Source organism: Perissodus microlepis, chromosome 2 (assembly GCF_051167445.1).
Source record: "Perissodus microlepis isolate ML-2025 ecotype Zambia chromosome 2, ASM5116744v1, whole genome shotgun sequence".
In the NCBI taxonomy this organism is placed as follows: domain Eukaryota; kingdom Metazoa; phylum Chordata; class Actinopteri; order Cichliformes; family Cichlidae; genus Perissodus; species Perissodus microlepis.
This window is the reverse complement of record NC_140462.1, coordinates 29195386-29208504: the sequence shown is the minus strand read 5'-3', so window position 1 is coordinate 29208504 and position 13119 is coordinate 29195386.

Below are 13119 nucleotides of genomic sequence, written 5' to 3'. Positions count from 1 at the left end.
AGTGTGACAAGTTTCATTGTTATTATGAATTTCTGTAAAGAGGACTAGTACTCTAATACATTATTAAAGTGATAACATATAATGTCATGTACTTAGTATAATTTCTCATTTAGCCTTACATTTAGTCATAGTCAGACATTTAATGATTTCTTTCCACTGTTCCTTTTCCTGGAATGATTGTACAGCAAACATCTCTGATCATTTAAAAAAAACAAACAAACAGGAAATGGGTATTAACGTTTGAATTTACTCTGAATTTTCCACACAGGGTCTAGATTACACCTACAGTCTCAAATATACACTAAAATTTGATTAAATGTCCTTTAGCAAGTTTCATCTCAACTGCTTGCTTTCAGTAGCAACCGGAAGCTTGCTTCTGGCAAAACTGGCTGGATATTTGACCCTTTTTTGGCAGAATTGGTAGAATTTATTTAAATGGTTAGTATCCTGGCACCAATCCTGCTTTTAAATCAAAAAAATTTCAATAAGGTTGAGGCCATTCCAGAAGTTTAATATGAAGCTACTGTCATGGTGGAGGTCTCTGAAGCATACATGATATGGACAGTGGTACAGGTTTCTGGATTTCATTAATTCAACGGAAGCACTGGGAAAAGGATGGCCAGAGGGGGAATTGAACAGGATGCTGGTTTCATGGAGAGGATTCAGCTAGGGAGAGAGAGGAGAGAGAAGTTAGTTCAGTCCTTCAAGGGAGATGCAGGGAGTTTTTTGGGGTTTTTTTTAAACCTTTTATTTTGTACTTTTTTCCAATTTTATAGTACATGCAAACAAAAATATGAAAAAGGAACACAAAAGAAACAAACTAAAAGGAATAAAGGACACCTAATCTGTGGAAGAGAAAAAAAACAACAACGAGGAGAGGTCCCTGCCATATGGGGCTGAGTGAGTCTTATAGGCTATATCCATTTTGTCCACTCTTTTCGGTGTTTGTCAGATTTCAGTCTCAAAGTGTAGGTCATTTTCTCCATTATATATATGTCCTCGATTACATCAGTCCATTCTTCCAATTTTAAAGGGTCACTTTTCAGCCAGTTTTTTGTTATTACCTTTTTGCTTGACAACAACATCATTTTAAACAAGTAATGGTCCTCCTTTGTTACATTTTCCCATATTCCAAAATACATTACTCGTGCCTCACACGGCACGTCATACCCCAGCACTTTCTTCATTGTTACTGCAATGCTTTCCCAGTAAGGGTTGATATTTTTACACTTCCAAAACACATGAGAATGATTGGCGTCCCAGTCTCCACATAATCTCCAGCATCGTTGGGGTGTTTTCAGCTGCTTGCTTTTGATATAAGGAGTAATAAAGAACCTAATCACATTTTCCAGTCATATTCTCTCCATCGTCTAGAGCTGGTGGAATTATGCTGTGTGAGACATACGGATCGCCAGTCATCCTCTGACAACTCAAGATGTAATTCAGATTCCCACTTTTGTTTGATATATAATGTTTCATTCCTATTCAAATTTTGCAGGCCATTATATAATTTCGATAAAATTCTTGATGGAGGATTTTTATATGCACCTGTTATTATTTATATTATATGGCTTCCTTCTCTCAAGAGCTTCTTCCTAATTTCTGTATTGTAAAAATGTCTTAATTGAAAATACCTAAATAAATCTGATTTATCCAGTCCAAATTGTCTCTGTAGCTTCTCGAAGGATTTGAATGTTTTCCCGTCTATTAATGTGCACATTGCTGTAATTCCTTTATTGACCCATCTTAAAAATGTACTATCCATTTTGAGGTGTAATCCGGTGAACACCAGTAAACAATATATCTCAGCTGGGCTGCATAGAAATATTCCTTGAAATTCAGGAGGGCAAGTCCTCCTTTTTCTTTTCTTAATTGGAGTATTTTAAATCTTATTCTTGGCTTTGTCCCTTTCCAAATAAATCTACTAACTAATTTATCCCATCTACCAAATTGTGCATCTGGTATATGGACTGGCAATGAAGTGAATAGATACAGTAGTCGAGGAAGCACATTAATTTTTATTACCTGACAAGTGGAGCCCATTTAATCAAATCTTTTTGGATTGTATTACTAATCTTTACATAATTTGCCTCGTATAGTGTACTTATTTCGCTAGTTCGATAGACAGATATTTGATCAGACAAAGTACTTGAGTCTTTACGATATTTAGTTTATACCCTGAATTTTTGTCAAAATATTTTAATGCTTTAATCAACCGAGGAAAGGTCGTGTCAGGATCCTGTAGGTATATAATTATATCATCAGCAAAGAGACCTGTTCGTTGTTCAATTTTAGAAACTAAAACCCCTTTTAAGTCTGCACTTTGCCGTATATACTGAGCCAAAGGCTTGATATACAGAGCAAAAAGGGCTGGACTCAGGCAGCAACCCTGCCTGGTTCCTCTGAAGAGCTCAAAACTGTCTGTCAGGTCCCCGTTTATTTTAACTCTAGCCAATGGCCTGTGGTACAAGGATTGTATACACTCGATGAAGATACTGTTAAAGCCCATTCTTTTCAAAACAGCAAAAAGAAATATCCAAGAGACTCTATCAAAGGCCTTTTCAGCATCTAAGCTCACTAAGGCTGTTGGGATTTTCTCTTTATTAACTTTGTTAATTATATGCAATGTGCGTCGTATATTATCTTGTGTCTGTCGCCCCTTAATGAACCCTGTCTGGTCTTCATCCACCAGATCTGGGAGAAACAGCTCTAAGCGTCTTGTGATTATGGATGTAAATAATTTATAATCCACATTTAAGATAGAGATTGGGCGATAAGAGTCACAGTTTTCCTTGTTTTTACCTTCTTCTTCAGAGAGTTTAATGGATGGTGTCATAGTGATTCTCCTACTTGTTGCTGGGAGGTTATTCAAGTGGGGGTACCCAGAGACAGAGCATAGTGAGTGGACTAATTCCAAGGGACAGGTAGTGCACTGGCTCTTGAGCCCAACAAGGATAATGCTTGGTAGAAGCAGACTATCTGGCAGATTCTGGAAGCACCGACTGGTCCTTTAGTACTGGGAATTAATTCAGATCTGATGAGGAACCGGTATATCTGGCAGCATAATGATGATTGAGCTCTGCCCCAGAGGGAGGAGAAGGAGCTCAACCGACACTGGCCCTCGACACAGAAGAGGAACAGACTTCAAGGACATCATAACCAGAAAACTATAACAGTAGCTTTATCCATTCTGAAACCAGTTCAGATGTCTGTTTGGGATCATTGTCCTGTTGGACAATTGGACAAGATCCAATATCCAACTTTCAATGGTCTAGCTCAGGGTGGGCAATCTCAGTCCACGAGGGCCGGTGTCCCTGCAGGTTTTAGATGTGTCCTCGAACCAACACAGCTGATTTAAATGGATAAATTAGCTCCTCAACATGTCCTGAAGTTCTCCAGAGGCCTGGTAACAAACTAATCATGTGATTCAGGTGTGTTTCCCCAAGGTGAGATCTAAAACCTGCAGGGACACTGGCCCTCGTGGACTGAGATTGCCCACCCCTGGCTATTGGTTTGAGGTGAATTTGAAAAATTTGGAGCTAGTTTTCTTTTTTCATTATTTCATTCACTTTGCACAATATACCAGAACAATCGGCAACAACCTGTATGTATGATTCTTTAAACTTTGTGGATAAAAAAAAAACCTAAAATAAATTGAAACGTGTGCATCCATTTCTGATTTTTAACATTATTAAAGATGTATGGTGTACAATCATTGTCTGTGGTCAGAGTATATACATTTAAACTTACCTTGTGTTTCCAGTCTCATTTGGGCCCTTCACCTTCACTCTTGTCCCTCCTCTGCTATCAGCTGAGCTACAAGATAACAGATGTTAATGGTCAACAGGACCATTGAGCCTAAAAACACTATTTATACTATGGACTTCTCAGATATGCTCTCCGACTCTTAATTTATAGCCATATATCACAAAAATAGCTATTTGCCTGATTGTAGTGCATTGTAGTGTTTAAAGAGATCAGACAACCACCGGCCATAATATTATATTAAGCTAATATTTCATTCAATCAGCTGAACAAAAAGTCACACTTTGATGTAGTTTTTTTTCATTTCATAATCGTGAATGAAAAAAGAAAACATCATGCTAAAATAATTTACAATTAATTATTTGTTTCTGTTTGCTAGTCTAATCTTCCATCAATTAACAGTCCAAAATCTACTAATTCATTAATACATAATCCACAGATTAACTTTTAATACACAGTGCAGTTTGATTTATGTGTGCTCATGCATACATTCTCATTTCTTTGTTTTAAAAATACATTTTAAACATATGTGCTGCTATATGGATATGAGATGGCTACCGTATGTTGCCGTATTTAATTTACTTACCAATTCTGCAATTGAATTTAAAAAAAAAGATTCAAAAAATGATACATGATGCTTTATCATTCTGCTGGCAAAATATTCTTTTTTCTTCCACGCAATAGTTTTGACATGTCACGATAGACAGGGGTAATTTAATCCTGGCTGTTACACTCATATAAATACAGCATGTTTCTCATAAGTTCTTTATTGGATGAGTCTAATGTTTAATTGCGTGGGTAGAATCTGCTTCCAGTCATTTCTACAGTGTGATTCGGGTCTTATGTATAAATGATACATTTTAACTTCATAAGAAATTATTTATTTTATGTATCATAACCCTGAAATGTAATAACCACTTAATTAGACCTATGGGGAAAAACTGATCAGACTGTTTTTAACTGGTGATCACATCAAAGATCTCTTCAAAGATCCTCTGAACCAGAAAAGACCTTTTGGAGCCCCTGCATGTTGAAGATTTTGACTCTGCCTTCCACTGTGTTTTGTTTGTTGGAGTGTGGATACATTGTTCTGATTCAAGTAAACTCAACCGCCACATGGCTTTATGTGGGTGTGAGACTTAGAGCATCCTATTGCAACGATGATATTGCCTGAAAATTGCAGCTGACCCCAAGAAATTGATGTCTGTGTGGCTCGTTATAGAAAAATTGGTGTTTTCTCTTGCAGTAAACAATCTGTACCGTTATCTACACCAGATATAAGGATGTGATCGTTTTTGCTATAGAGACAGATTACCAGGTGCTGCTCAAATAAGAATCAAAAGTCTATATCTGTGACACTCTAAGAAGGGAGCGGGACCTCTGATAAACAATACTGAACCTGTGATTACTGTTATTTTCTGGATGGAACCCTCCGTTAGACAAGTTTTTATGCCTGAAGCAGATTGTCAGAACTTTTGCAGAGAAACTTATTTAAAGCTCTCTATCCCAGATTACACTGTGAAGGATGTTCATAAATTCATTGTGCATTACAGTGAGTAAAGGCGTACATTGCTATAATAAAAGAACTGTTTTTCCCGCAAGATTCTTTTAAGCTCAAGCTTGTGAAAAGTGTAACCTTTTCACAAGCTTTTTAATCAAACTTTAACAGTGAGGTCCTTCATTCTAAGAGTGAGATGTCATTTCCTTTTACTCAGATTGTCTCTGTTTCATGTATATTATTACAGGGAGTGCAGAATTATTAGGCAAATGAGTATTTTGTCCACATCATCCTCTTCATGCATGTTGTCTTACTCCAAGCTGTATAGGCTCGAAAGCCTACTACCAGTTAAGCATATTAGGTGATGTACATCTCTGTAATGAGAAGGGGTGTGGTCTAATGACATCAACACCCTATATCAGGTGTGCATAATTATTAGGCAACGTCCTTTCCTTTAGCAAAATGGGTCAAAAGAAGGACTTGACAGGCTCAGAAAAGTCAAAAATAGTGAGATATCTTGCAGAGGGATGCAGCAGTCTCAAAATTGCAAAGCTTCTGAAGCGTGACCATCGAACAATCAAGCGTTTCATTCAAAATAGTCAACAGGGTCGCAAGAAGAGTGTGGAAAAACCAAGGCGCAAAATAACTGCCCATGAACTGAGAAAAGTCAAGCGTGCAGCTGCCAAGATGCCACTTGCCACCAGTTTGGCCATATTTCAGAGCTGCAACATCACTGGAGTGCCCAAAAGCACAAGGTGTGCAATACTCAGAGACATGGCCAAGGTAAGAAAGGCTGAAAGACGACCACCACTGAACAAGACACACAAGCTGAAACGTCAAGACTGGGCCAAGAAATATCTCAAGACTGATTTTTCTAAGGTTTTATGGACTGATGAAATGAGAGTGAGTCTTGATGGGCCAGATGGATGGGCCCGTGGCTGGATTGGTAAAGGGCAGAGAGCTCCAGTCCGACTCAGACGCCAGCAAGGTGGAGGTGGAGTACTGGTTTGGGCTGGTATCATCAAAGATGAGCTTGTGGGGCCTTTTCGGGTTGAGGATGGAGTCAAGCTCAACTCCCAGTCCTACTGCCAGTTTCTGGAAGACACCTTCTTCAAGCAGTGGTACAGGAAGAAGTCTGCATCCTTCAAGAAAAACATGATTTTCATGCAGGACAATGCTCCATCACACGCGTCCAAGTACTCCACAGTGTGGATGGCAAGAAAGGGTATAAAAGAAGAAAAACTAATGACATGGCCTCCTTGTTCACCTGATCTGAACCCCATTGAGAACCTGTGGTCCATCATCAAATGTGAGATTTACAAGGAGGGAAAACAGTACACCTCTCTGAACAGTGTCTGGGAGGCTGTGGTTGCTGCTGCACGCAATGTTGATGGTGAACAGATCAAAACACTGACAGAATCCATGGATGGCAGGCTTTTGAGTGTCCTTGCAAAGAAAGGTGGCTATATTGGTCGCTGATTTGTTTTTGTTTTGTTTTTGAATGTCAGAAATGTATATTTGTGAATGTGGAGATGTTATATTGGTTTCACTGGTAAAAATAAATAATTGAAATGGGTATATATTTGTTTTTTGTTAAGTTGCCTAATAATTATGCACAGTAATAGTCACCTGCACACACAGATATCCCCCTAAAATAGCTAAAACTAAAAACAAACTAAAAACTACGTCCAAAAACATTCAGCTTTGATATTAATGAGTTTTTTGGGTTCATTGAGAACATGGTTGTTGTTCAATAATAAAATTATTCCTCAAAAATACAACTTGCCTAATAATTCTGCACTCCCTGTATTTCTGAAAATAACATTTTCTGTCATTTTAACAGAAAATCACATGTAGGCAGTGTTGGGAAGGTTACTTTTAAAATGTATTCCACTACAGATTACAGAATATATGTCCCAAAATGTATTTTGTAATGTATTCCGTTACGTTACTCAATGAGAATACTTTGGATTACTTAATATATTATCATGCTGTTTACAACTACATGAATGTGATTTATTACTATTACTGAAGGTCCGCGGCTCCGAACCATAGTAAAGGGACCTCTGGCTAATACGTCGGTTCCGTGTCGGGCTCGTAGCCGAAAAATAGCTTTACTTTGTTGTCTGGGTCAAGTTTGCTAGCGAGAGACAGAGAGAGGCTCTCTCCTTGGAGAGGCTGCTCCAACGGAACTTATTGTTTCGGGGGAAAACACGAACACGGTGTACAGTCGAGCCTTAATAGCTTACTTACAACTGGGCTTGTCAGGCACTCTCCTTGGCTGCAGTGGTTATTATTATATTTTCATGCTTCCAGCTCCCGTTTCTGCTCGATGACAACTCGTAGTTTTCCACTCTCCTTTTTCTCCCTCCTCGTGCTCACAGACACATAACGGGTATAACTTTTCAGACCTGAATCTCACTGAACCTGAAAAGAGAGTATTAGCCAAAGGACTCAATTTTGCCATTTCTCTGCAACAGTTGCCCATAGTGGACCTTATCACAGCCTCAGAAACCGCCATACGGATTAATAAATTATCACAGACAGAAGCAGAGCAAATCAGGATGAAAGTCTCAGCCACCCTCTCCAGTGCCAAAGTCCCTCCGTCCAACCTCACAATACAGGAAAAGAAGGCCGTCGCTTCCTTGAGCAAAGACCACAACATCACTGTTTTACCAGCTGATAAGGGAAGATGCACCGTGGTCCTAAACACTACAGATTACCATACAAAGATCACTACTCTCCTCAGTGACAACAATACCTACGAAGCCTTAAAGCGAGACCCCACAAGCAGCTACAAAAAGAAAATTATAAGTTGCCTTCAGGACCTTGAAAAGGACAAAATCATTGACCGCCTTACATATCACCGCCTTTATTGAGGGGATGCCATACCCTGCATTTATGGACTTCTTAAAATCCACAAGGAAGATGTCCCACTCAGACCCATAGTCAGTAGCATAAACTCAGCCACTTATAACATGGCAAAACACCTTGCTACCATCCTTGCTCCTCTCGTGGGGAACACCCCACACCACATCAAAAACTCCACCGACTTCACCGAAAAGGTCCAGAAACTTACCCTGGATCCAGATGAAACCATGGTGTCCTTTGATGTAGTCTCTCTCTTCACTTGCATACCCACCACGGAGGCAGCGGAGACTGTCATGAAACGACTACAAGAAGACAGCTCCTTGGAAGACAGGACCAACTTCACACCCGATCAGATCTGCACACTGTTAGACCTCTGCCTCACCACAACATACTTCAAATACAACGAGGGTTTCTACAGACAAAAACATGGCTGTGCCATGGGCTCCCCCGTGTCACCTATTGTAGCCAACCTTTACATGGAGAAAGTGGAAAGGAAGGCTCTTGGCTCTTTCAAAGGAAGAGTACCCAGCCACTGGTACAGATATGTAGACGACACCTGGGTCAAAATCAAGACACAAGAAGTGGAATCCTTCACTGCGCACATTAACGCTGTGGATGAAAACATCAAGTTCACCAGGGAAGATACAAAGGATAACTGTTTGCCTTTCCTGGACTGCACTGTGCACATTGCACACATTGAAGAGAATGGCAACCTCAGCATCGAGGTTTACCGGAAGCCCACACACACGGACCAGTACCTCCTCTTTGACTCCCATCATCCTCTGGAACACAAACTTGGAGTAATTAGGACCCTACACCACCGGGCAGAACATGTTCCCTCTAAGCCTGAAGGAAAAACAGAAGGAACACACGCATGTAAAGGAAGCACTCAAAACATGCGGTTATCCTAATTGGGCGTTTATAAAGTCAGCAAAGAGGCACAGAAAAGAAGATCAGACACCAGCGAGGGAGGAAAAGAAAGACAGATGCAACAACATTGTCATCCCCTATGTAGCCGGTGTATCAGAGAAACTCAGGAGGGTTTTCTCCAAGCATGACATCCCGGTGCATTTCAGACCCAGCAACACGCTCAGACAAAAACTGGTTCACCCGAAAGACAAAACTCCTAAACACAGACTTAACAATGTGGTGTATGCTGTACAGTGCAGCGAGGAAAGCCCAGACCTCTACATTGGAGAGACCAAACAGCCACTTCACAAGCGCATGGCACAACATAGAAGAGCCACCTCCACAGGACAAGACTCAGCAGTCCATCTGCATCTAAAGGACAAAGGTCACTCTTCCGAGGATGCCAATGTTCACATTTTGGACAGAGAGGACAGATGGTTTGAAAGAGGAGTGAAAGAAGCCATCTATGTCCACTGTGAGCGCCCATCTTTGAACAGAGGCGGTGGTTTACGACACCAACTGTCTGCCATCTATAATCCAGTTTTGAGTTCCCTCCCCAGACGCCTTAACGCCCACCTACATCCTGGGCCATCTGACCTCAGAAATTCGCATGATAAGGTGGGGCCAGGTTTCACAATGAGCTCACCCGAAACCCTGGCTGATTGGGACCCGCACCCATTTTCACACCTTGGCTCAGGCGATTAGAGGATCATCAGGGGGTCCTTTTGTCCCTCTTTGGGGGGATACTCCCAAAGAGGGACTACTAGGTTTAAATCTGGGACTCCCTACCATTTGACCTTAGAACTGAAGAAGCTTCTCGGATGAGAGGTGAAACGTCTTCAAGCAACTTAAAGAAGTCCAGACGCTTTTCTTTGCAAGCTCCTTTGACTACGATGACCTGGATGACTGAGAACCTTCACAGATATAACGGGTATGGCAGTCCAGTCTCCCTGCAGCACGGACTACACTGCCCATGAGGCTACATTCTTTAGGGCTATGCCTGTAGCATTCTGCCTATTAGCTTAGCACAACAACAACAACAAAAAGGCGCTCTCTCACCCAGGAAACACACAGTTGCAGAGAGAGAGCGTCACCCTGTAACCATGGTAACCGTAATGCTGCCGCCTGGAACAACAGAACATAGCTGTCTGTCACAGTCACGGGTCTGCAGCCTTAAAGGCTGCATTTTAAGGCCGATTAGGTCACAGCGGCGCGCCGAAGGCTGTCCCAATTCAAAGGCTGCTTGAAATGCGGCCCATCTCCAGCTGCCTCCCTCTTCCCGCTCCACCACAATCACCCACACATGCAGGGCCTTGGGGTAAAGGTGTGTCACCAGGGTGCAGGGGAGGCATCCCCCCCTCTGTCCCCTTCTGGCTGCCTGTGCCTCTATTTTATTTCACAACTTAGACATTCACATTACTCACACTCTCATAACACATACATATAGGATCTTGGGGGTGGGCACGCTACACGGACTCCAAAAGACCATCAGGGTTTACACCTCACCCCTGGCGTCGTTGCCCACCTCTCAATTTTAAATACACGTAGACACTGAGGGCTATCAGGAGGGGCTATGTGCTTACCTGCTGCTCTGTTATATTCCCATATATCATCGTGATGTTGTTTATTGTATTGCTCTCGTTTTCTTCTGCTTGTTTTCTTTTTTCTTTCTCAACAGGTGATCCAGGTGATTGTTTGTATGTATTTTTTTGTCTGCTTAATTAGTTGGTTTTTGTTTTTTTGCCCTTTATCCTCGTCCCTCTTCTCCGCTGTTTTTTCCCCCTCTTCCTTTCTCCCTTTTCTTTTCCTCATTCAAGTCTGTCCCGTATCTAGCAAGTGAAAATAAAAAATAAATAAAATAAACAATAAAAGGTGAATCAAATAGACCATTACGGCAAGGCTGGGATGGTCAATTTGGTAAAGTAAATCCGTTGGGCATCTTTCTTCACCTTTAGACAATAATTCTGATGACAAAAGAACCAAACGGGACAGGCAAAAAAAAAAGAAATAATGCGGACCTCAAATGCCTCCTTCATTTCCCTGAATTTTAGGCCTGTGGCGGTGTAGACTTCGTGGCCCAACATATCCCACAATTCATAGCGCGGCAGTCGGTGTGGATAATTTTGCCGTAGACGGCAGAAGCGTAGCGGCCGAAGAGTAAAGTAAGTACTGAATATTATGCCATTTATTTATGTGCAAATGTTTAATAATGAGGAACATTAAAACATTACTGTTGGCCACATGTCGGCAAAGTTATCTGACATTGGCGATGTTTGTACTTTCAGCGTTTACTTGGTTTTAAAGCCTTTAAAATATAATAATACAATAGCTGACCTTAATCTTACAGAGAATGTGATGATTTTATGCATAATTAAAGTCAGTCTTATATCCACAAACACAACAAGCTGAAAGTCAGTGATGCTGCTTGGTTTGCAGTCCTGAATATCACGGCACAAGCAGGATTCACTGCACTGTTAATGTTAGCTATGTTATATTGCTGCCTCTGTTCGGTGGTGTCGAGCCAAACGGACTTTAACGTGTGTTTGAACGAGCTGACGGTTCACTCGTTAAGCTGAAAGAAAGATGCTTTAATCACAGGAGTCACACATGTGTCCACTGTACCATCTGGGAACTCTTCTTGTTTAGCACTCGCAATAACACAAACACTAAATCCTCCTTCTCTTGTGCTGTTTTGTAGCAGTGTGTACACCTGAGACTGTCACCTGTCTGTCTGTCCTGCACTCTGTCTCTGTTTCTTTCTCTCTGATTGTGTAATAAAAGTATGAACATGTATTTATAAGTTACACTTGTGTTTGAATCCTGCAGCTTATTACACATTTGATTTCCATGTATGACAACTGCAAGTGTCCAGAGTGAGGACAGACTGAGGGACCCACTGCTGCACATCATCTGTGAGGCTTTGCACCCCTGATGATCCACCAGGACAAACTCAGCAGTGTGAGGAAGAGGAGGAGGAAGAGCCAGCAGCAGCTGACAGATGGACAGAATAGACAGACTGTTCCCTGTTTGTGAAGGACTGCTAAAAAAGTGTAAAATAACTAATTGTCTGTCCTGAATCAGTCTTATTAGGTAATGTTCAAATAATTTTATTATTCCAGTGTTTTCAGTGTGGGAGAAAGTACTCAGGGCCTTCAAGTTACACACTATGAAAGGCAGAAACAAGTTTAATATTCAGAAACCTAAAGTATGTATCAGCAGCAGAATGGACCTAAAAATAAATGTTTGTTTCAGTTCTATGAAGCTTTGAGTATTTTGGATTAGTAGCACCGCTGTGTTTGTTGCATCATATTGCTGTAATTGTTTATATGCTTTCTGAGGTAAGTTGATCTATAGTGTTACATCATATTCTATAAGGATGTTATGTGTTTGGATACTTTCTGCACAGTTTGACCCATTTAGCAGAAGTCAGCCTGTTTAAGGCTCTGATATCTATTCTGTATGACTTAAAGTAGTTATGAAATGGTCTGATTTTCTCACCTAATAAAGGAATATTTGATATATCAGTCTACTCGTCATTTTATCAGACACAGTTATCACAGCTCGTACATTTTCTTTTTATACATATATGTAAGCATTGAGCCAAAATTAGTAATGCCAACATATTAAAAGAACAATATTTGTCTCTTATATATGATACATCTACATATACACTGTCAAAGATACTTGTCTTTGAGTGAAGATTTAAGGTGATAGGAAATATAAATGACTGCAACTTGAATCTTTACTGAAGCTCAGTATTAGACACAGAGTTCACTCACATGTGCTGTACCAGTGTACCTGCACATGTGATGTGACAATAGAAGTGATTTGATTTGAGAGTTCAAACTCACTGCTGTAATAACTAATAATGATTAATATAATAACTATAATATTGGCCATCTCATATTTACACTGACTTTAGTCTCATGAACAACATTAACTAATTGTTATTTACTAGCTAATCTTATATGACTGTTCAGTACAGATATGAAGCCCAACAATCATGTTTTACAGTCCTGTGGTCTCAGCCTCAGATACTTATTAAATCACACAGAGCTCATGTAGAAACAAACAAA